The 23,445-nt window shown below is 36.6% G+C and overlaps 1 protein-coding gene across 1 annotated transcript in view; it reads right to left on the bottom strand.

Annotated features, from left to right (window-relative positions):
* PRKN (parkin RBR E3 ubiquitin protein ligase) overlaps positions 1-23,445 on the bottom strand; it is a 785,743-nt gene that overhangs the window by 223,763 nt on the left and 538,535 nt on the right. The gene's annotated exons all lie outside the window — the stretch shown is intronic.

The following is a 23,445-nucleotide window of genomic DNA, read 5'->3' as shown; positions in this document are numbered from 1 at the left end:
ATATTTGGGCAAAAATGTGATGGTTTAGTATATTCTAGACAGTTTTAAAGTTAAATGTATCAATATGTATGAGGTGGGGGATATATATATGTATATGTATATGTATATGTATATGTATATGTATATGTATATGTATATGTATATGTATATGTATATGTATATGTATATGTATATGTATATGTATATGTATATGTATATGTATATATATCTTCTATACCTCATTTTCATATATATATATATATATATATATGAAAATGAGGTATAGAAGAACACTGAAAACGTGAATCTTTCATGAACTCATATTTATTAACTTCTGTCAAGTATAGTGGAATAAAAAGTTTTATCATCAAGGAACAGAAATATGTAGCCTTTGGCATTGGTGTGAATAAAATTCTTATTTAATTTACAAAAAAGCTGTAGGATGGGGATTCTGAATCAGCTTAGAGCAGTGTTTCTTAAAGTGTGGTTCTAGGGCCACTAGGGTTCCCCCAAGACATTCTCTCAGGGGTCTTCAAAATCAAAATAATTTGCCAGCCTATGTTGAAAAATAATGCAATATTAAAATGACATCAAACAGTTGTGAGAAGCAGTAACAGCAGCAAATGTGTTGATTTTAATATTTAACACATTAAATATCAATAAATATAACAAACAAAAGCTCTTTTGGGGTCCTCTATAATTTTTAAAACTGGGGAGGGGTCCTGAGAGAATTTTTTTTTTAAAAAAACTTAGCCTAGAGATGATGCATTAGAAGAGATGTCTGGGGTTGTTGAGAAATGATTCACAATGAGTCTGACTGTACATTGATAAGAGCAATAAAATATTAATATTTCTCCACTCTTACCACATTCATTGATAGCCATCCAACAGTCCATTTTATCCCTGTTAGGTAGGAAAAGGCCATAGAACTATCTCCAGGTCTGCTGTAAGGAATATTCTGGCTATTAAATAAATTCCCACAGATCTGTACCAAGTTGGGTTCTCATTGGGCAGGTTTGACCAAGATGCCAAGGACTCAGTCTGGTGGTGTGATTGGGGATGAGTTTGAGTTGGTGACTCTTAAGTAAGTAGAAAGGTTTCTCTACAATGCTAAATTACCCACTTGATTATCAGACCCAAATCCTCATGAATCACTAAGGTGGCTGGTGTGTGTGTGTGTGTGTGAGTGAGAGAGAGACAGAGAGACAGAGAGAGAGGGGGGGAGGGGAGAGATGTAGTTGGTGGTACTTTCTGCCTTGAAGGAGTCAGGGGTATACTCCTTCCTCAAGAGACTATCTTTGGATTCAACTATGTCAGACAACTATTGCCCTGCCCCCAGCCTTTCCTTTTTTTAAGGAATGTTGCTGAGAAGGTGGTGGGCCTATAACTGCAGAGGACCTGTGAGGAAGTAGAGTATCTTGAACCATTTAAGTTGCGTTTCAGTCCAGGATCCAGTGCAAAGATAGCCTTACCTTCTCTAATTGATGACCTATGGTGGAGACATGAAGAAGGTGGCACATACGTACATCTTTGTACTCCTGTCTCAGCAGCTTTTAATGCTACTAACCATGGAAACCTTTGGAATTGGTTCTGGAAGTTGAGAATTTGAGACTGGCTCCAATTGGTATTGGCTGGATAGGTCACTTCTTAGACTCTTACTTTGGGGGGATGCCATAAAGTTTTTTTTTTTTTGTTTGTTTTTGCTTTGGCACACTTGTTCAAAATCTACATGAAAACACTGCTCCAAATCATTAGGGCACTGATGATATCCAGTTACATTTTTTGACCTCAGGCTGGCTAAGTACTATCCGTATATCTTTTTTTTTTGGTCAATATTCCATTTCCTTATATAATTTTTTTTCTTATTTTAATAGAATTGTCTCATTGACTGAATAGATATCCTAGTGCCTAGCTGGACAGTTAATTTTCCATTCACACATTATAAACTGTGCACTAATGAACTAGAAATTAATAAACTATGAATGAATAAATTATGGATTACTTGTGTTACTGAAAGCATTACAAAATTCAAATTGCATGGCTCTCCAGAGAACCTGATATGCATGTTAATATTTTTTAAAAAGTAGTTCTCATTTAGTTTGGGACTCTGAAAAACTATTTCTCTTGTCACTATCTGCACACTGAAAAATTTGATGATGAGTAGTTTCAGGAGATGGATGTAGGTATAAGATAGCTTGATCCCTTTGCTTTTTGATAAATTATAGTAATGAGCTAATGTCACTTTTTATAACATCAGCAATTTATTTATTAAACATATTTCTATGCCACAAAATCAAAACAGGGAGATTCATATATAAAGCATGTTGTACTGCTATCAGTTTTGTTGGGTTGGAGTAGGGCACCTGCAGAGCAAGACAAGGTAAATAAGAATTTAATTACATTCTTCTTCATGCAATATGTTTTTCAGATCTGATTGCTTTATTCTTATGGCTTCTGTTCAATAAATATACATGTTAAATGTATTCAATTTCATTATACGTCTGTATGTATATAAAACATTTAACCCTGCTTTCTAAACTTCTATTACTCCTGCTCCTCCACTAATAACAACAACAACACTGCCACATAACATCCTGGACTTAAAGTTGTCAATAAGAAAGACAAAAAAATCTGGATAGTGGATGTGGCAGTGCCTGGAGACAGTATAATAGAAGAGAAAGAACTGAAGAGGATCACAAAACTCAAAGAGCTATAAATAGAAACAGAATGACTGTGGAAAAAGCAAGCAAGGATGGTACCAATAGTGATAAGCACCTTGGGTGCAAACCCAAAACAATTGGAGCACCATTTGAACACCACTGGCACTGAAAATTCAACACCAGTCAATTGCAGAAGGAGGTTGTACTGGGGACAGTTTCCATTCTGCGATGATATCTGTAATACCATCAAACATCCAGATCTGCCATCCAGGTTGTTGGGAAGGACTTGATAGTAGACAAAAATGCTAAATCCAGTCTGAACATCTGGATGACAGTGTGAATGATAATGATGATGATGTTAGAATCTCAACCATTATTTTTGGGTTAAGTAATCGTCATAGGAACCAGCTTAAATGGAAACAATTGAAGGATCAGAGGCAAAGTCGATGGAGAAGACTACTTTCTATCATTCATCTTATGCCTCTAATGACAGCCATACTGGACATGGGAGGAGCCAGCTTCACCTGCACAGGTGTTTGGTAAAATTATGAAATTGGATGATCCTTGAGACAAAATTACTTTATCAAAAGAGCTGAAGGGGTACTATTACTAACCTTCATTTGAAAAGCCATTAAATGGACCCTCACACTTTTGTTTTCCTTTCAAAACCCACACTGATCTGTTCAAAACTAAGCCAGTGTTCTGTGATGGTTAAAATACTGAACTAGAATTGGGACTGTCGGTTTGAAATCCCTTGTCAGCCATCAATTCCAGAGTGGTGATTGCAAGTTAAAATTGGAAGAGTCACATGTGTGTTACTTTGAGCATCTAAGGATAGATAAATAACAGATTGCCTGGGCAATTAAGAATTACATTTCAACCCTTTATTCTCCCCTCCTCAACTGTATACCCAGTTCTCAACAATTTAAATACATTACACCAATCTGATCAAGAAATATAACAGTCTGAATCATTCTAAAATCACCTAGGTGAATCACATGTTGGCCTTATGTCCTCGAAATGGTGAAATTGTTTGCAAGCCAATCCATACTTATTTTGAGTTCTAATATGGAATCTGATCCTGAAGATAAATGTTTGGACCAGAGGGTGGAACAAATAGATGTAAAAATCCATGTAGTCACTGGAATGACAATATAGGTTCCTCAATTTATTACACTGATAATTTATTACACTTCCCAGGACTGGCTTCCATGGCAGGATAACTATTTTAACTTGCTGATAATGAGGAGAGGAAAAGATTACACATTTCAAAAATGTATGTCCCAAAGTAAGGAGGGATGGTATTTTGCTTTTTGAATCATCCACATCTTTGCAAATAACACACTGCTCTAAGCTATATTGTGGCACCACAGCTGATTGTCCGCAGGGTCTGGGGAAATAAAATAAATTGAAATACAAAAGGGGACTTTGCTCACTTTCTGGAAGAGATGAAAAAGCAATGCTTTCAAAACATTATACCTATTTTGTTGTTAACTGGAGCAGCATCTGAAACAATGTAGTCTGTATGCACCTAAGAACCACATTTCTCCCTGAATAAAATGTCAATTTCCATATGCAATCCAATGCATATTTACATGTATTATTGTAGTTTTAAACAGAACTGTGGAAAGCTATATCAAAGCAGTTCAACAACAAAAAGCATTGGCCAATACAAATGGAGCATATTACATGAAATACTGGGCATATTATCAGAACTATTCATATGCATAAGCACTACGTGATGCACGATGGCATTTACAAATACTCTAAGTGATTTCCTCCACCCTGTGAACATCTTCAGAGCTCTGCTTTAGGCAAGGCCAGACAAGTTTTATTAAACATGACAAGTAATTGTGATAATTATATTTAATTTGATTTCATTAAAAGGACTCCAAATTTAATCACAACCTCGCATATTTGGGGAAGGTTTCTCCAAGTGTGCCATTCAAAAACTGAATATGGTCCTCAGCCCCAATGAAGTACCACATCATTAATTTAGGTCCATTAGAAAGAGAGTGGATTGAGGGGGAAGGAGTCCAAGAATTAGAAAAAAATATCATGACCACGATTTTAGACCCAAATTGCAGGGGAAGTCTGCAATGCACTGAAAATTCCAAAAGGCTGCTGACTTAGAGTAGAGTTGGACCAAAATTCCCATTTCTTCCAACCATCATGGTGCTCTGCTGATTGAAAATGGAGAAGGCTGAACACACACACCCCAACCACCACCACAGGCAGCTTCAACCAATTGCCTGGTTTCAAACATTTCATAATTAAGCAGGAGAGGCAGTGGAATATGAAAATAAGGTACATTGGACTGTTTGCTATTTTAGCCAAGATCTGCAAAAGATCATTCATTTAGGTATGTTTACTGGCAGCATAGTTTCTAGCCATCCTGTGAAACTTATTTTCTGCCTGATATTTAGGGACCTTCAATGTTATTATCGCCTCATTTAAAAGTCTTTTTTTTCTTACAGTCTCCGAAACTACAACCCTCCTTCACCTGCTCATCAGTTCCAATTATACCTAATATTTTCCTCTGACCCCTTAGCCTATGGAATGACAGTGGGGATTGTCTTTTTGTTTTTCATAATGAATAGGTTTACTTTCTTCCGCTGACTATATCTTTCATACAGTGATGGTTAACCTTTTTGTCGTTGTGTGCCAAAAGCGTGCACGTGTGCCTGCACCTCTAATGCGATGCATATGATGCTTGTCCTTCCCCCTGTGCATGCACACATGACCCCCACACTCCCCTGTGCATGCACATGCATCTCCCATATGCGTCCCACTGCCCGTGCATGTGTGGCAGGGACCAGAAAATCACCTGGCCGGCTGGATGCAGGCACGCATGTGTGGTGAAGTGAAGCTAGGGCAACAGCTCATGTGCTCATAGAGAGGGCTCTGTGTGCCATCTGTGGCACACATGCCATAGGTTCACCATCATGGATATAGTCTACAATGTCTAGTGTTTATCTGTTCAACTTCCTCTAGTTTTGGTTAAACCTTGTCCTCTCAGACTGTTGGTGAGGAGAGAGACCATCCAAATGGTCAGTGATTGGGATGCAGAAAGAGTATTATCTGTGAGATTCTGGAGGTCATAATAGTATTGCAGCTAGCAGTTTATGAAGATGGTCTCAGAAATACAAGGATTTCAATGTGATACTTCAAACCATCCAAAGCTTTCAAAAATGCTTTAGACTTGTTTAATATAGAAAGAAGCAATTGTATGAAAGTAAATGAAAGAGCAATATTAATCTAACTAATATGAACAAGCATCGCTGGAAACGCTTCATTAAGCATCATGAATAACGAAGTATTACTTTCGCCTCGCATCCTCCTGAAAGGATTCAGTCCTCTATAAATATCATTAAATTCTTTATATTTTATTATATGAATTATTGGCAAACTCATTCTAGACAACTATAGCTGAATAAAGTCAGAATTATTCTTACAACAGGTAATTCTGATCAAACATTTAACATAAACAAAGCAGAGACACTACGGTTTCTCTATCACAATGAGTTGATCAGTGCAATCAATTTTCCCAGGAGTGAGTAAAGAACACTGGCTGATGTTTCTGCTTGGGGGCAAAAATAACAGAATAACAGAGTTGGAAAGGATCTTGGCAGTCTACTAGTACAACCCCTGCTGAATTAGGAGCCCTATTCTATTCTGGGCAATTGTTGTCCAATCTCTTCTTGAAAATCTCCAGTGATGGAGTACCCACAACTCTGGGAGGCAAACTATTCATCGTTTAATTTTTCTCACTCTCAGAAAACTTTTCCTTACTTCTAGGTTGGATCTCTCTTTGATAAGCTTCCATCCACTACTTCTTGTCCTGCATTTAGGTGCTTTGGAGAATAGGTTGACCTCCCAATCTTCTCTATGATAACTCCTCAAATAGAGTTATTGCTACCATGTCACCCCGGCAATTCTCTTTGTTAGACTAGACATACCCAGTTCCCACAATCGTTCATCATACAGTTTAGTCTGAAGTCCGCTAATCAACCAGTGAGCTAGTGATTACATCATCACCTAGAATCAGCCACTTGGAAGGTAGCCATCTCTTCCCTAGGGTCATTGCCCTTCAAGGCCACTTTTTTTACAAGTTTTGTCAGTGGAATGGTAAGAAGATGGATTAAAAAAAACCTTCACTGATGTACATGGTGGTAATATCCTATCTCACCCTGCTTCAGATGTATTGATGAAATACTGATATTATAGACCAATCCTTGTATTTTGTTTGCTTGTTTAATCAGTGAAATTTGCAGTAGTTTCCCCCCTTTTCCCTTCTTGGAGATAAATAAAGTGATAAAACTGAAGTAGTTTCTTTCTCTTTTAATCAATTCAGAAAGGGTAATAGTATTGGCAAATCATCTATGAGGGATGTAAATATAGTAAACATGGTTTAATATTCCTTAAGTGGATTGGAACCCAGGAGTCACACAGTTTAAGGCTGCAGTGCAGAACAGCCTGGATATCTACAATAATTGTATAGCTAGCTGTTGTAGTCCAGCAGGAGCCATTGGAGCTGCCACCAGACTCGACAGCGAGGGGCCCTATGAGTCGGCTCTGGAGGATGTGGAGGACCCTGGACAGGGTTCCGACTCCGAGCAGGGCACAGAGAGGCTGGTTGGCCACCAGGAGCCTTGGACCAGTGGGGAGGAGACTAGGGAGGGTGATCCGGACACCAGCAGTGTGTTGTTCCTGGATGCCCGGCACCGAAGAGCTAATAGGCGTCAGGAACAGTTGTGCAACTACAGGAGGTAATTGCACTCAGCTGGTAGTCATTAGGCTCCTCTCCAGACTATAATAAGGACTGCTTGTGCACACGCCCCTCTTGCAGAAGTCAACGCAGGAACTAATGTTGAAGAACAGAATTGTGAGCTTGTCAGGCTGGATTGCTGCCAAGACTTATCTGTGTTGGATTGCTGCCACGGCTTATCTGTGCCGGTTTGCTGCCAAGGACCTGTCTGTCTGTTAATAAATTCTGGAAAGTATCTTTGACTCGGAGTGTGTTGGTGTGGGAAGAGGGGGGTCAGAACAGCTAGCTATGTCCAAAATGTAGAATATATGAAGTTTAATTCTTTTACTGGTAGCATTATTTTTATAATCTACAGATAGTCTTTGACTTACAACAGTTCATTTAGTGGTCATTCAAAGTTACAACATGGAAAAATATGACTTATGACTGCTTTTCACAGTTACAACCTTTGCACTATCCTGATGATCACGTGAACAAATTTCAGATGCCTGGCAACTAGTTAATATTTATGACTGTTGCCGTGTCCCAAAGTCATGTGATTTTGGGACTTTTTTTGTGATTTCTCACAAGCAAAGTCAATGGGAAAGCCAGAATCACTTAACAACTAGATTGCTTATTTATTAATTGCAATGATTCACTTAACAACTGTGGCAAGAAAGGTTGTAAAAAGGGGCAAAACTCACTTCACAAATGTCTCATTTAACAACAGAAATTTGGACTCAGTTGTGGTTGTAAGCTGAGGACTACCTAAATGTGCAAACACACAACAATAAAGAAAATTATGGTTTTTTTCAAAAATGCACTCCATTATAATATTTTTGGGGTCCCAAATGGTCACATTTTATGACTTACAATCAAACAAAGTCAGCAGAGATATTCAGAATTTCATTTCCATGCAGAGATAAACCTACAGCTAAATAAGAAAAGCCCAGATTTTTGGAGTAGAAAGAAAACACTTTGAAACTATGGACCGAAGACCAGCCAGATTCATTAACATTTTAATTCTGGGATGGAAAGATTTATAGAATGAAAATACCACATTTGCCATTGTCTGTTGCAATATCTATTGCTTATTTCGGCCAGTTTGACAGGATGAATTCTGATTTTCACGGATTAGTTTAAAAATAATGAGAGCTCCTTAGATGTGCAGGTTCTCAGTTTCCCTATTTAATAACAATCTTAACAATGATTTCATTCAGCAGCTGCCAATTTTCTTACCCTATCCATTTGAAAGCGATATAATAGCAAGTGGGAGGTAAAACTGTGTATAAATTTAGATTTATTCAGTTTTTTTAAAACCCGGGAGTCTCTCAGCTTCTTCCATTCTGCTTCCAAATAAAATTCCTTGTCAGCCCAAGAGCTTTGCCTACCCCGGTAACAATTTGGCAGTTATTTTAGAGGCACAGAGGATTTGTGGTTGTTTGTCTACATGTTGACGAGCTTCCTAAGCCACAACAGTTAAACTATTTACTTATTCCAAAATATTTATGCTGCCTTTAAGAACTTAAATAATAACAACAAAAAATTCTGAAGACATGATAGACAGATAGTTCTATTAATTATGGTACAGTATATGTATTTATATAAATCAAATGTATTAAATATAAAATATGGACCATCATCAATTAAAAGTAGAACTAAACCTTTAAAAATAATCTGTTAGGATATTTTACAAGGATGACACAAAAACATTATCTTGATATTTCCTATTACTAGGCAAGCAAACTAGGGTTTTACGGCTAAGGAAAGTTCATATGGTTATAAGAAGTCCTTTAAATAATTTAGCCTCACATTTTAAGTTGGTTAAAAACAACACCAGCAGTTTAATTTGGGCTCTGCAATGCATTGGCAGAGAAGTGGTATTATATGCTTCAACCTCTTGGCCTTCCAAGCAACTGTGCAATGGCATTTTATATGAATGCTGCTTCCAACACAGAATATATTGTGGTAATCTGGTATGGATATGAATGGGGCTATTTGATCTGCAGAGAAATGCATCTGGCAAGCCAGCTGAAGTTCATTAAAAGCATCCTTAATAAACAATGGCACCTGCATATCCAGAGGTGCTGCCAAAATCCTAGAGAACTCTCAAACGGTGCAGCTGGTATTTCAGAAAGAGCGTAGCTCCATCCAAACCATTCTCATATCTTCATCCAGAGCAACAGATTGCTGTAGCCATAGCACTCAAGCTTCTTTCATATCTACAGTACAGCCAAAGGAAAATTTACAATACACAGATGCACTTCTGTACATGACAGGGGGAAATCACTACACAAAGAGACCAATTACTCATTACATGTGCCTGCTGATCACACATTTAACACAAACCATGAAAGCAAGCGTCTGAATTAACTGAGCTCTGCATAACAATAATGAACCCTAAGAATTCTTTTTGTGTCTCTTGGGGGGGAGAAGGAGAAGGGCTTAAGAAGAAAGGCTTCGTCATTTTTGTCCTGCCTACATTGTTCCTCAAATAGTTTATAATGATACTGTAGGTCATATTTGGTAAGGCCACACTTGGAATACTGCATTCAGTTTTGGTCGCCACAATGTAAAAAAGTTGTTGAGACTCTAGAAAGAGGGCAGAGAAGAGCAATAAAGATGATTAGGGGACTGGAGGCTAAAACATATGAGGAACGGTTGCAGGAATTGGGTATGTCTGCTTTGATGAAAAGAAGGATTGTGGGTGACATGATAATAGTATTCCAATATCTCAGGGGCTGCCACAAAGAAGAGGCAAGGAGAGAAGCAACTTAGAACTAAGGAGAAATTTTCTGACAGTTAGAACAATTAATCAGTGGAACAACTTGCCTCCAAAAGTTGTGAATGCTCCAGCTGTAAATGTTTAAGAAGATATTGGATAACCATTTATCTGAAGTGGTGTAGGGTTTGCCTAAGCAGGGGGTTGGACTAGAAGACTTCCAAGGTCCCTTCCAATTCTGTTATTCTATTCTATTCTTGAAGGAAAAACAACTTATTTGAAGTGGCAATTGGAAAATGAGGAAGTAGGGAAAGAATCAGACCCTCTTTCGCCTAATACCAAAGCACTCCCCCTCCCATAAATACAACAACTAAAGCATCTCCAGTATATTATAATATTTTTATTTACAAGGACAGTTTGGCCTTTAAGTGCATAGCCTGTATGGACTTCATTTCTAATAGTAGACGTATTTTCAAATTCAATTAAAATTCAATTCCCACACCTTGCAATAGGATGGGATTTACAGCAACTACAAGGAGTCCACCTAAGCAACAGGTGAGGTATGTGCTAATTCCCTGATTTCTAGTTTGCATATTTGTATAAAACAATCATTTTTCTGCAAATAAATACTCACGCTAAATATCGTCATGGCATTTTTTCCTTCTTAAGACAGGTATCTCTGGGTTAGGTGTAGTAGTATCTATGCTTCTGCTTAAAAAAAAACACTTGAGGATGACAGTGATAAACCTACCCCATTACAGTTCTATAACGATCATCTTATGGTCTCAGAAGTTCTGCCATACAATCTAATTGAGACATATTTTGTCATTAAATGAAAAAGGGAAGATAAGCATTTTAAAGGCCATCTTTATAGGGAAACGTTTTAAACATTATCTCGCTATGAATCTTGGGTTCAGAGAATCTGAGTTGCTGAACTAACTAGCAGAAATTATGGCAATTATAATGTGTTTGAATTTCAGAGGAATATCACATTCTAAAAATGTGTTTAAAATGCTGGGATTTTAACATGCTTATTCTACATTAATTACAGCAAATTCCAGATTAAATTTCTCCCTTAACAGAATAAGACTATAACAAGACAACTCTTTACTTAGTACTAAACTTCTTGGTAATTTCTATATCCATTCACAAAGCACAAAAAGTCACTCCTATAGCAGTTGAGAGAGGATTTAATCAAACTATGTATATTATGATAAATGGATATTGGATATTATCCCCATCTGCAATTTAAGGGAAAGAAAATGGCCCGACGTTTCTAATCTACCTGCCCAATGAGCCCTTCCAAAGTGATTCTCCTCCACTCCCCATATAAAAGAAATTATTAGCAACAAAATAGAATTATAATCTGGTAGTGTATGAGGCAGAATACATTGAACACATAATATGGTCAGAAATGTGCAAGGGTAGAAAAAGGAACCATATACAACTATCTAGTTCAAGTATTGTGACAGTGCTGAGAAACCCAAACATGATTAGATACCAATGAAAACTCACTATTTACATAGTTTTTCTTTAACACACACCTTAGTAATTTTCTCCATTGCTGCCAATTATTAATTGAAAGAGTTATCTGTATAGTTGTGAAAATATTAGTATCATATAATCCTTCCTAGTTAAAGGTCTTTCCTGGACTGTTGAGGGAAAGCTCTGGAGTTCTAATTGCCTACAAAAGTCCCAAAAGGTTACTGCCGAGCACGGTAATTAGATGGCTGTAATAGAAGATGTTAGCAGGGGACAAAGGATTTGTACTAAATAGCATGGCATTTTCATGGCTATTTACTGTGCAAAATAGCAGAACTTAATGAAATTTGGTGGAGCTCTAGAAAGAAGATTGGGAAACAAAATAAATTAACAGTGTGAAGAAATGAAACAGTTATTAAGAAAAGGCAGATAAAATTTTGGCTGTGTTTTTTACTGGCTTTCTTTCTCATATCTTTATCAGATATTTTCAAGTTCACTAAAATCTATGGTATTCTATAGAATTCCACCTTACTATAGTGATGCCTATAAATGCACATAAAAGGATATTCCATTTGCATATTCACCTGAACAGATTTGTGCAGGACCGAAACCAAGTTATAAGTCAAATAAAGCAAAACCAGAAGTGTCTCAACTCTTTGAAACTCCTATGATCTTGATGACTGAGACAAAACCAGAAGAGTGTTACTGGATACCCTATACTTTATGGCACCAATTGGTACACATAACCCATGTTATATAAACACAGTACAGTCATAGAAACTACAAGGAAATGTATTGTTTCCTTCCCTGATATCTCAATGCAGGGCTCATTTTTCCAGCCTGACCTCATGTCTAACATAGTAGTCAGAAGATATCTCACAGTGCATTTACCAGTTTCTTTCCTTGATTCATCCCTTAAAACAAAATGGCAGAAATCACAAATATGTTTTATGGCAAAATATGTAAAAGTGTTTCTATTATTAAAATCAGCTACCACAAATAAAAGATTGGGTTTCAAACCTTGGAGCAGTTCTCCAGTTTGACATTTTCTTCATGTGATTGACTACATCTGAAAGTTATCTGGCTGGGAAACTGTGGTTTTGAGTTGTGCTGTTAACTAATAATTGACAAGCATTTTGCTGGGCAATGACTGAATAAAAATTGATTGATTGATTAACAAGCATACATTTCAGGTGGAAAGCACACAATTATTCAGAGCCAGAAATGCTCGAATAGTTCTCCTAATCAACACTTCTGTGGGCTAGAGTTTAGTTATGTTAGATTTTGTATTTTTTATATTTCTAAGCAAATCAATTTTTTAAGCAAACCTAGAAATATATACATTTTTGAGAAATATTTTTTAAATGTTAATTTTCATATTTTAACAATCATAAATTCCTGATTAAAGAAAATAAAACAGACTTCAAAATGATGAATTGTAAAGATGACATGTTAGATATGAATTGATAAGTCTATATTTTTTCCTTTCTGACAGGGAGGAGAAAAAGAGCGCTTTTGGGATTGTGTCTGTACGTCTTCAAACTCATCTTGAAGTCAAGATCCTGAAGTTTTCTTGGCAATATTTTCTGAAGTGAGTTGTCCTTGCCTCCTTCCTAGGGCTGAGAGAGTGAACTGACCAAAAATCATCCAGCTGGCTTCATGCCTAAGGCAGAACAAGAACTCATATACCAACTAACACTTGTTCCTGAGATCAGGAGTACCATTTTCTCTTTTTATTCAGCTCAAGTGGTAGCACATATTATTCTTTATTAATTCAGAACAGCTAAGCAAGGTCAGTTTTGGTCCTTGGAGGGAAGACCTTTTGGAAATGTAGCGCTATAGGTGAGATTAAGAAATGGCAAAAATGTCCTAAGAAAAGGCGAGCCCAAATACTGCCACAATGTTGCCAAGAAAACTACATATTGTAGACATACCCATGAAATCATTAAAGGGATTCAACTTGACTCAGGAAAGTCTTTATTATACCTATCTTTCCAAATAAATCCAGAAACAATATCACCAATTTGTAATTACATTCACATATACATAAGGCTAGGCTCCCATTCAACTTGAGTAAGAGGTAAGCATCTCTTGGGTCAGGCTTTTCTTGGCCGATACCTGAAGACTTGCAAGAAGCAAGTCATGGACACAGCTGTTTGATTAGTAAATAAGAATTAGGAAGCCATTAGGAATGCCAAATATAAAATGCAAGCCCTATTTATAGTAAAGCAAAATCTCTCCAGTATTAGTACAGCACTTTAGCCAGCATATCATTCAGGCTCCCTCAAAGATGAGACATACAAAAGCTGCAGCAGAGCTGTACGCCCTGTACAGGTATAAAAGAATGAAAGACAGGAAACATCTGTAAGAATGGGAGAAAATTAGCTAATAGTAATATACCTAAAGATGTGGACACTTGGTGGCATATACTGGAATAATTGACAGTTTGATCTGAAACAACTAATATTCCTTTACAATTATTGCCTTTCCAGGTGCTGAATGTTAATAGTACATTTAGTTCAAACATTTGTTCAGAAATGATTTATGAAAACAATAACTCAACAGCACTGGCCAAAATTCTAAAGAACACCTGAGTCTTTGTATATTGACTTGCTGAAAAATGTAAAGTGCCAACAAATTTTCTTTGTATTATTTAAATAGGCCTACAGTGTTTACTTAGTGGTTAAAGACAGGATATAACTTCCTTTGGGGGTTTTATTCAGTAATACATTTATTCCTTGGGGAAATTTCTTTTCTTTGTATAGACCTGAAGTGCTAATTGAATTATATTCCCTAATAATGGGTAAAGCTAATAAGTTTGAAATGACTGTTGATTCCAAAGAGCTGCAAATTGGGTATGGTGACATTTTCAACCTCCCCCTTCTCTACCTGCATTTTTAGAAAGATCAATGCTGAAATGTCTATTCCTTCAAAACTAAATTAATAGGCTTATCAATAAGTCAATCATAACTGTCAAAATACACCAAGATCTGGCATATAGTCAAGAAATATGTTCTAAGACTATAAAGAAGATGGCACTGGAGTACTAGGACAATCACATTTCACTCCACTGGCTGATAATCTAAGAAAAATGGACTAGGATTAGGTAAAATTGGAATAGCACAATGTGCTATAAATAGATCTGCCCTTAAAAAACTTCCAGAAGCCTCAATTAATCCAGAATGTAGTTATGGGTGCATCTTCTTATGTCCACATAATGCTGCTTCTCTGTGAGATGCACTGGCTTCTGATGGGCTTCTGAATGCAATTCTTATTGCTGGTCAGTACCTTCAAAGTTCTACACGGCATTGAATCAGGTTACTTGAGAGACTGAAAGAACATCTGCCTGGCCAAGATGTTTCCACAGGGAGGGCATCATGTCCTGTTATGGAAACTAAAAGACCAGCCTTTTCTGTGGTTGCCCTGCTCTCTAGTACAATCTGTCCCCCCCACCTCCTGATATACAATAGGCCCCTAACTCTCCTTGTCCTTAGGAGAGCCCTTAAGATCTGGCTCTTTCCCCAGGCATTAGGGGCTGCTGAATGAGAGTCCCACTAAGAAGTTTGTTTTCTTCTATGCTTGATTGCCATTTTATACTGTTCGTTTTTTAAAATTTGTATTTATTATGAAATTTATATGTTGCCCATGTTGCCAGGTGGTGCCAGGAGGTGATGTAGCATTTGCATTTATATATTGCTTCTTTTTGTCAGTTTTTTTAAATAAAAAAAAATTATTATCATTATTAGTGTGTTTTTATGCTGAACACCACCCAGAGTCATTATAAGATCTGATTTGGACAGTCTTATCAATCTTTAAATAAATGGAGACAGGACATAGAATAATTAAAATACAGAAGAGTTTGGCCATTTGTACAACTCTGTATAAGACTTTGGCAGCAAAAGTGCATATTCAGTGTGATAAGGATTCACAATTTCTGCAGAAATCCAAGGAAAATGCAGTGTATAAGCAAATTACTTTTACGGAAATAAGAAAAAATGCTGCAGTTCTTATGCAGCACTTGAAATTTTCAGCCTCTTATTTTCCTACAGGTAAAGTCTAATCTGAAACTCAGTTGGTTTAGGGCATCAGGCTAAAAACCAAGAGACTGTGAGTTCTAATTCTGCCTTAGACATTAAAAAAATCAATTTTTTATAACTGACAAAAATTATACCTTCAAAACTCACAGTCTCCCGATTTCTAGCCTGGTCCCTTAACTACTAGATCATTCTAATAATTTGCAGATACTACCTAGTAGCTCCCTTAACACCAGAGTGGTAGATGGGAGTGATTTCCAGTAGACAGTTTCCAATGATAACTCTTCTAATAATACTAAAAACGTACTGAATTTCATATGTGCGTACTTCTGTTCTGTAATCCCTCCCCCTTCAGTTAACATGTCACATCATAAGTTTAACATTACTTTTGAATCTGTTGTGCCTCGTGGATCAGACAGTTGTTTATCTACCTTATTCTTTTTAAATTTAATTGTCTAAGGAAGACAAATAAATGCTTTCCACACAGCTGCTATCTAGCAAATAATTATTAGATACCTTTTCAACATGCATGCTGTTTCCCAAGAGTCCGGAATAGCTCCAAGGAGTTAAATATATAATCAAAAAAGGTTTCAGCTCCCTCCTAAAAATGATTGTTTACTTGAAAATTATATTTCAGTATCTCTGGAAAATGCTGTTTCCCTCCTAGCATATTACTAAGTACACCTGTGAAATACCCATCTTTTCTAAAGCTTTATATTTCTAGAGGGCGAAGAACTATGAAAAAACAAAATCACTTTCTGACAGTTCCACTATTTAACTAAGGAGCTCAGTTCTTTCACTCCATGACAATCCTTTCATCAACATTATATGTGCAACAGAAATAAAACACTGAAATAGTTCTTTGCATTAGTCCATGCAGTAATTAAACCCGAAGCTTAAATCGAAGACAACATATGTAGGCCAGGGTTGAACTGCAGAGTCCTTGGTGTTCTCTGAACATGTTTGTTTGCTTTATTACCTAACCAGGTACCATAATCAGGGCTGATGGGTGTGGGGTTTCTTCTGTTTATAAGCATCCAGGAATTCCCTAGCAGTTTTGGAGTTGGCTTGGACCCATCAGCTATCAGTAGAAACAGAAATAAACTATTCAAAAGAGACAATTAAAAAATCTAAGAAGGAAACAAAAAGGCCAGAACACATTTTCCAGCAGCATTTCTGATGAACTGAACCATTCCTAGTCTTTATTAAAAAAACAAAAAACAAAAAAACAAAAAACACCTCCCTCCAATTGAACTCAACTCATGTTGACTAAGAAAGCATGTTCATACAATTTTCTTTACAGCACTATGGAATCAATGTCTTTTTCTTCTTATTTTTAACCTATCCATCTAGTCTATAACCTAAGGTTTCTTGGTAGTTTTTTATTTCAATACAGACCAAGTTTGATACTGCCTATATTATGGGATATGTATGCTTGATGGAATAGTTAAAAGGATGAGAACCAAACAATCTCAGGCTGAGTTTGGTCCCACTAGATTCCTCAGTCTTGTTTACCTAGGTTGATATTGTGGAATAAAATGTAAGAAAGTCCCCAAGGAGAAAAGATGTTGCAAAAAAAGAGAGAGGAGATTTTCCCTTTTGTATTTTAACTCTCAGGATGAATTAGACACTAAAAAGTGTTCAAGCAAGGAACAAAAGCTCTTCTCTGTTTTAAATGTTCCAGGTAATGCTAAAGGATCAATTTGCACTATTGCCACAACTGCCTGCATCTCTCCTGAGAGAATTGAAGAATGACAGCACAGAGTCTGGGATTATTCTCTTGACTGACAGCATTGCTTAATCCTGGCCCAGTTGTGCAGCCTCTGAGCAGAAGACAGCACTGGATGCAGACCATCTTGAAAAATAACACAATGAAAGTGGAACAAAAGGACTCGAGCTTCCTAGGGAGAAAACGGTTCCTTAGGAGTAACGAGCATCAGCTGAACCCAGGGGATGGAAGATAAACCATACACAGAAGGGATGGTCAAATCATACAGGCAAATTAAATTAAATGTTCGCCTAGGGTTCCAAGTCAAACGAGTGCCAAATTTGAAGAAAAAAAAATGATTTAAAAAAAAAAATTCAAAATTTATTTTTTATTTTTTTTAAAATGTGCCCCCATTGGAGCACAGTGCCAACAACTTAATTCACTTAGTTGCTGGCCTGGATGTCTTCTATCTATGGACTAAGAACCTTTGCTTACTTTACTGGCCCAAACATCTGAACCTTTGTCAGTCTGGTTGTGTCTTTCCTACCCAGAAGGATTTCTTTTTTCAAATGTAGGATCAGTTCCAAGAAGACTTTTCCAAGGGAAGCATCACTCTCTGTGCCTCCAGACAGAAAGCATTGCCTTGAACAGATTGTTTTCTTTCTTCCACCACATTGCTTTCTTTTCCAACCACAGTACTGTAAATCTTAGGGTTTTTCTTTCTTTCTTTCATCTATGCATGGGCCAGGAGCAACATGTAATTTTAACTTTTCTAGATATGAACTTATTGGCACTGGAGATAATTGTTTACAAAAGTGGTCCCCAACCTTTTGGGCACCAGGGACTAGTTCCGTGAACAGAGATTTTTCTGCGGACTGGAGGGGCCATGGTTTCATATGCTGCCTGCATCCCATGGATGGGGATTAGCTTGTTTGCATGGCCTGGTTTCTGCATGCTGCGACCTGATGCCAGTCCATGGATTGGGGGTTGGGGACCCCTGGTTTACAGCATACTCTGATTAGCTTAACAACCCAGTTTTCAGAATACTTAATTTAGGAAACATCCCAAAAAATATTTAGGTTAACTGAAAAGGGCATCAGGAATGGCACTGGAAGAAGAGCTTATCAGATAAAAGTCCTGAAGGTCCTGAATCTGGGTGTAATGCAATGTGCAGTGTTAGCAAGAATGTAATGTGCAGTATTAGTAGTAAAAGGCTCAAACAAGCCTTTCCCTAGTTCACAGAAATATTAATGGGAAAGAGGACTATTAAGACTTGCAAGATTATTTAATTGTATTTTGTAGTAAAAGTATTGATCTATAGTAGCGTATTTCCCTGAAAATAAGATAGGGTCTTATTTTTTTTTCCACACGCGAAATAAGCACTTGGCCTTATTTTCGGGATAGTCTTATTTTTGAGGTGCAGGAGGCAGCGAGCATGTCACCTCATGGCTGCTTCTGTGTTGCAATATTTTTGGGGAGGGGTTTTTTCATGGGAGGGCTTAATTTAGTGCATGTGCTCAAAAGCCTGATTGGGCTTATTATCCAGGGAGGTCTTACTTTCAGGGAAACAGGATACATGGCATTGGTTTTCTAGGCTAACATAACTTGAAAGGCTGATATAAACTATGAGATTTAAAAAGTCCTTCTTCAGTCTACCCAGTGGAAGGAATGGGAAGTGGACTTATGTCAGCCCAGGGTTCATGAATTAGAGAAGTGAATGGGTGGAGTTTTAGCAATATATGCAAATATTTCCAATCTAGCCAAGAGAAATAATGCCATCTTTACAGCATGACAGATTTGCAACTTAAAGAACAAATTTGATTTAAGATTTGTAATAAGAACTTACACCAATAAATTATACTAGATTGATGATTAGTGGTATTATTTATATGCAATATTTTTGTACTTCTTATAATGCCGCTGTCTGCACCACAGGGATTAATTATTTTCATAATTTTGTCTAAGTAGTAATATAGAAAATGTCAAAAAGAAAATTAGATTTTCATTTTCCAGACGTAGAAATTTAATTAAAGCCAACTCATAGTCAAAGGAGACCATCCTTCATTGGTCTGTGATGCACCAACGATGCCATGCAAGAGACCAGAGGATCAAAAAGCAAGTCCTGGAATATTAATAGAGAACGTGCAAGTCTATGTTCACAGTTTTAAAAGTCCCTGAAGTTTGTCTATTCGAAGTAGACTATAGGGGGAAAATATATGGAAATGAGTTTCTCAATTGAATAGTATTCCTGTTCATAAAACGTTTCTAGTTGTGAATGGATAACTAAGTAATCAATTGGAAGCCACCCAGAATTACTTGGAATGGGTGGCACATTCATTTTATAAACAAGCAAATGTTTATAAAATTTGAATGAAGTTGAAATGCTTCTCACTCTCACCTAAGATTTCAAATTAAACTCAGCTTCAAGAACTGAAAACGTATCTCCAGGTAAAGACAGTTCCAATAAGACTTTAAAATTATGCACTCTGTCATGTTGATGAGAGAAAATGTGCTTCTGGAACCAAGTTCTTTATTACACTTTTGGCATGAATGAGCTGTAGTTTACAAATCTTTGGCCAAAGTTGATTAAACATGACTTAGAGGGCTTTAAATTGAACCCAATGAAAATTGGGACAGAAACTCTGAGTAGACTTGTGCATGCGAGAAAAAAATGACAAACTAATATACTTGGACTATTAAACTAATCAATTAAACATTGGGAATTACATTGGTTCATAAAACTCATGGACTTTCCTATCTATAATACTCAAAGTATAGATGACCTCAAGTTCTTTTCACAACAAGGCAATGATTATCTTGGCTGCAGTATAGTATCTGACACAATTTGTTCAAATGAAAAAGCAAGAAGAAGGGATGAGGAGTTTCATTAGGTATGATTTTTTAAACTGCAATGCTTGGTCCAAAATCATGGAAATAGTAGGACCATCTCAAACCACTAGGTGAAAGAATGGTCCTAAATTCTTCCTGAACAGTGTGTCAACTACAGTTAATTCTTACTAAGGACATGAAAAGTATTTGAAAGAAGGATTTCACAATATGTAGGAGATAAATGAAATAAACCCTGCCTTTGCATCATTAAAATATACTGTAAGCTTTGTATGATTGCTGCTCCTACTGCCTGTAATATTAACTGACCTTATGGGTTTCTGATAAATACAATTAGTTAATATCCTTGATATTATTGTGCATGTCTGCATGCATCCCTTTGAGAGAATTTTTGACTCTTGATGCCTACCCAGACATGTCCCCGCAGTTTTCCTGGCAAGATTTTAGAAGTAGTTTGCTACTGCCTCCTTTCTAGGGCTAAGAGAAGAAGAGTGATCCAAGGTCAACCAACTGGCTTTGTCCTAATGCAAGACTAGAACTCACATTTTCCCGGTTTTAAGCCTGATGTCTTAATCACTACACCAAACTGGCTCTTTGAATTTTTTGGAGTATTTACAATCTCTATACACAAGTGGCCACTCTATTATTACCATGGACGCTTTTAGCAGTTAGACTTATATACCGCTTCATAGGGCTTTCAGCCCTCTCTAAGCAATTTACAGAGTCAGCATATCGCCCCCACAATCTGGGTCCTCATTTCACCCACCTCGGAAGGATGGAAGGCTGAGTCAACCCTGAGCCGGTGAGATTAGAACCGCTGAACTGCAGATAACAGTCAGCTGAAGTGGCCTGCAGTACTGCACCTTAACCACTGCGCCACCTCGGCTCCCTTTACTAGACATGATTGTGTGAACATAATTCAATTACTAGACATAATTGAAACTATCATTTCATATTTGTCTTCCACAAAAATAGACATACAAAGATCTTAATGTGTAGATCTCCTTTAAAACAGTGTTTCTCAACTTTGGCAACTTTCAGATGTGTGGACTTCATACTAGCTGTGGAATTACGGAAAGCTAAACCCACACAATTTAAAGTGATTAAAACTGAGAAACGCTACTCTAAAACATACGGCTTTCATCAAATCCCACTGGTGTTCTTACAAATCTTTAAAACAGTAGTTATCTTTGTTCTTTTCTTGTAGCAATTTCAACAGTAACTAATGGTAACTTGGATTATATATTAATATAGCCATGGAAATCTTTAGGTACAATCCCTTCCCCCTTCGTTTTGCAATTTTCATAGTAATGCTTTCTTCTCACAGCTCTTTGGAGCATGTCACAAAATATGATTTACCATGCAAGAATAATAGGATGCAAAGTCCCTGCCACCCTAAAATGCCTGTAGCAACATGAGGGTTTACATTCCCTTCTTCCCCACCCCACTTCTTTTCTTAGCATTTCCATCTTACATCAGGTTTATGTTCCCTTGTGGGTTGTAATCCCATATTATTATCCTATTTTTGCATAAGGGGGTAGGGCTTGCATTAAAATATGCTGCATATCTCTCTATAAAGCTCATTTTTCGCTGAAAATTTCAGTACCCTTCTTACCAGTGAGATAACTATAAATCGGCTTTCATGCATATGCAAGTCTCTATCCTTCTAAGCACTGTATTAATTATTTCAAAGATATTTAGAGGTCAGCAGTGACAGAAACCTCTATGCATAGAATCACATTAATGTAGGGCACTATAAGAAAAATGGAATAGATCATTGTACCATAGCAAAAGATCAGAGTATCTGAAGTGCTTTTCTTAATAAAAAAAAGCAAATACTAGACCAGCTTCTACAAATATTCAGTGTTAATCCAGAATTAACATGGAATTGTAATTCTGCCATAGATCCACCTGAATATTTATTTTAAAATTTATTTTTGTTTGATTTATATAGAAACCATTGGACTTTTATATGATTCTAAGCAACTTAAACTTGCTATTTAACCAAATGTAAACCTCAATTTGTATTCTCAAATTAAAACAATTGCATGTTATATGACCAGTCCTATTTCCTGTTTGGTGTTGAGAGCAAATTACATGGCATGTATGCAGAAAAGTCCAGGTTCAATCTTGTCACTTCTTGTCAAAAAGGACAGTGTAAGAGATGCTAATAAATACCTTTTTGTATCTATAAATATGAAGAACAACTCTAGCTACAGTAGTGATGGACAACTGCTCTGATCCTAGGCACAATCAGTCAAACAGAAGACTATAGGAAAATGACAAAAATAGAAGAGTAAAAGGGAGAAGCAGGCAGGTACATAAAGTCAGAAATTACAGAATGGGACAAACTCAACATTATATATTGTTAAAAGTCAAATGAATGTTCACCTTCTATATCTCTTCTATGTATAATAACCTTTTTGTTGAGTTACATGAGTCACAAATAGATCTATTAGTGTGGAATAAATGAGTCCCTGAAAATTTGATCTAAACGACTCTACATCTTTGATGACATATAAATGAACCTATTTAGTTCCACTACATTTTCTAACTTTTCCATTCTTAATTTTGCAATAGTCTTCATCCTTTTTAATATGCATAATTTTGTGCAGTTTTTAAATTACATAAAATGGTGATTTCATTTATGAGCATGCATCGATATTTGAAAAATTGAGAGTGGTTAAACATTTATTAAAATTCAAACCAAACTTATATATTATTTATCCATAAATACTGTTACAACCATCCAGTCAAGTATGGTGCAGTTGTTTTGACCTTCAGATTGATATAATCAAAGCTGTGTATGTGTGTGTGTATGTGTGTGTGCGTGTTGTTTAATTTCTGCAATACAGTCCCTAGATAATTTCAGAAGCAGAAAGTCAAATGTTAATGAAAACTGCTGTCTATGATGATTATGCTTCATAAATTTGTCAAAACAACAATAGAATCAACAGTGCTAATTTGCACATTTAAGCAAACTAAACAGTGTGAATGGGGAAACCACATTTTCTTCTGTAGCATGAAGGTTTTTGAATGCCTGAAGGCTACTGAGAGATAATCGTCTTTATCATGTTCTGGACAAAACCTACAGACACCAATATGCTTTTCAGGGGCTTCACCTGAACTGAAGCACCTGCAGTTTTCATTGAAAACAATTAAATAAAGTAACTTTTAGAATTAGCAAAGTTATAGTTCTAAGAAATGATATCATAGCTATTAATTAATACCTTGTGTAAAACAATACACTTTGGACCACATTTAAA

This window comes from Thamnophis sirtalis, unplaced genomic scaffold, assembly GCF_051295495.1.
Source record: "Thamnophis sirtalis isolate CommonGarterSnake01/CBP01778 unplaced genomic scaffold, rThaSir2_p1.2 scaffold_6, whole genome shotgun sequence".
In the NCBI taxonomy this organism is placed as follows: Eukaryota; Metazoa; Chordata; class Lepidosauria; order Squamata; family Natricidae; genus Thamnophis; species Thamnophis sirtalis.
The sequence above is the reverse complement of the archived record's forward strand: the minus strand, read 5'-3'. Positions and strand labels throughout refer to the sequence as shown.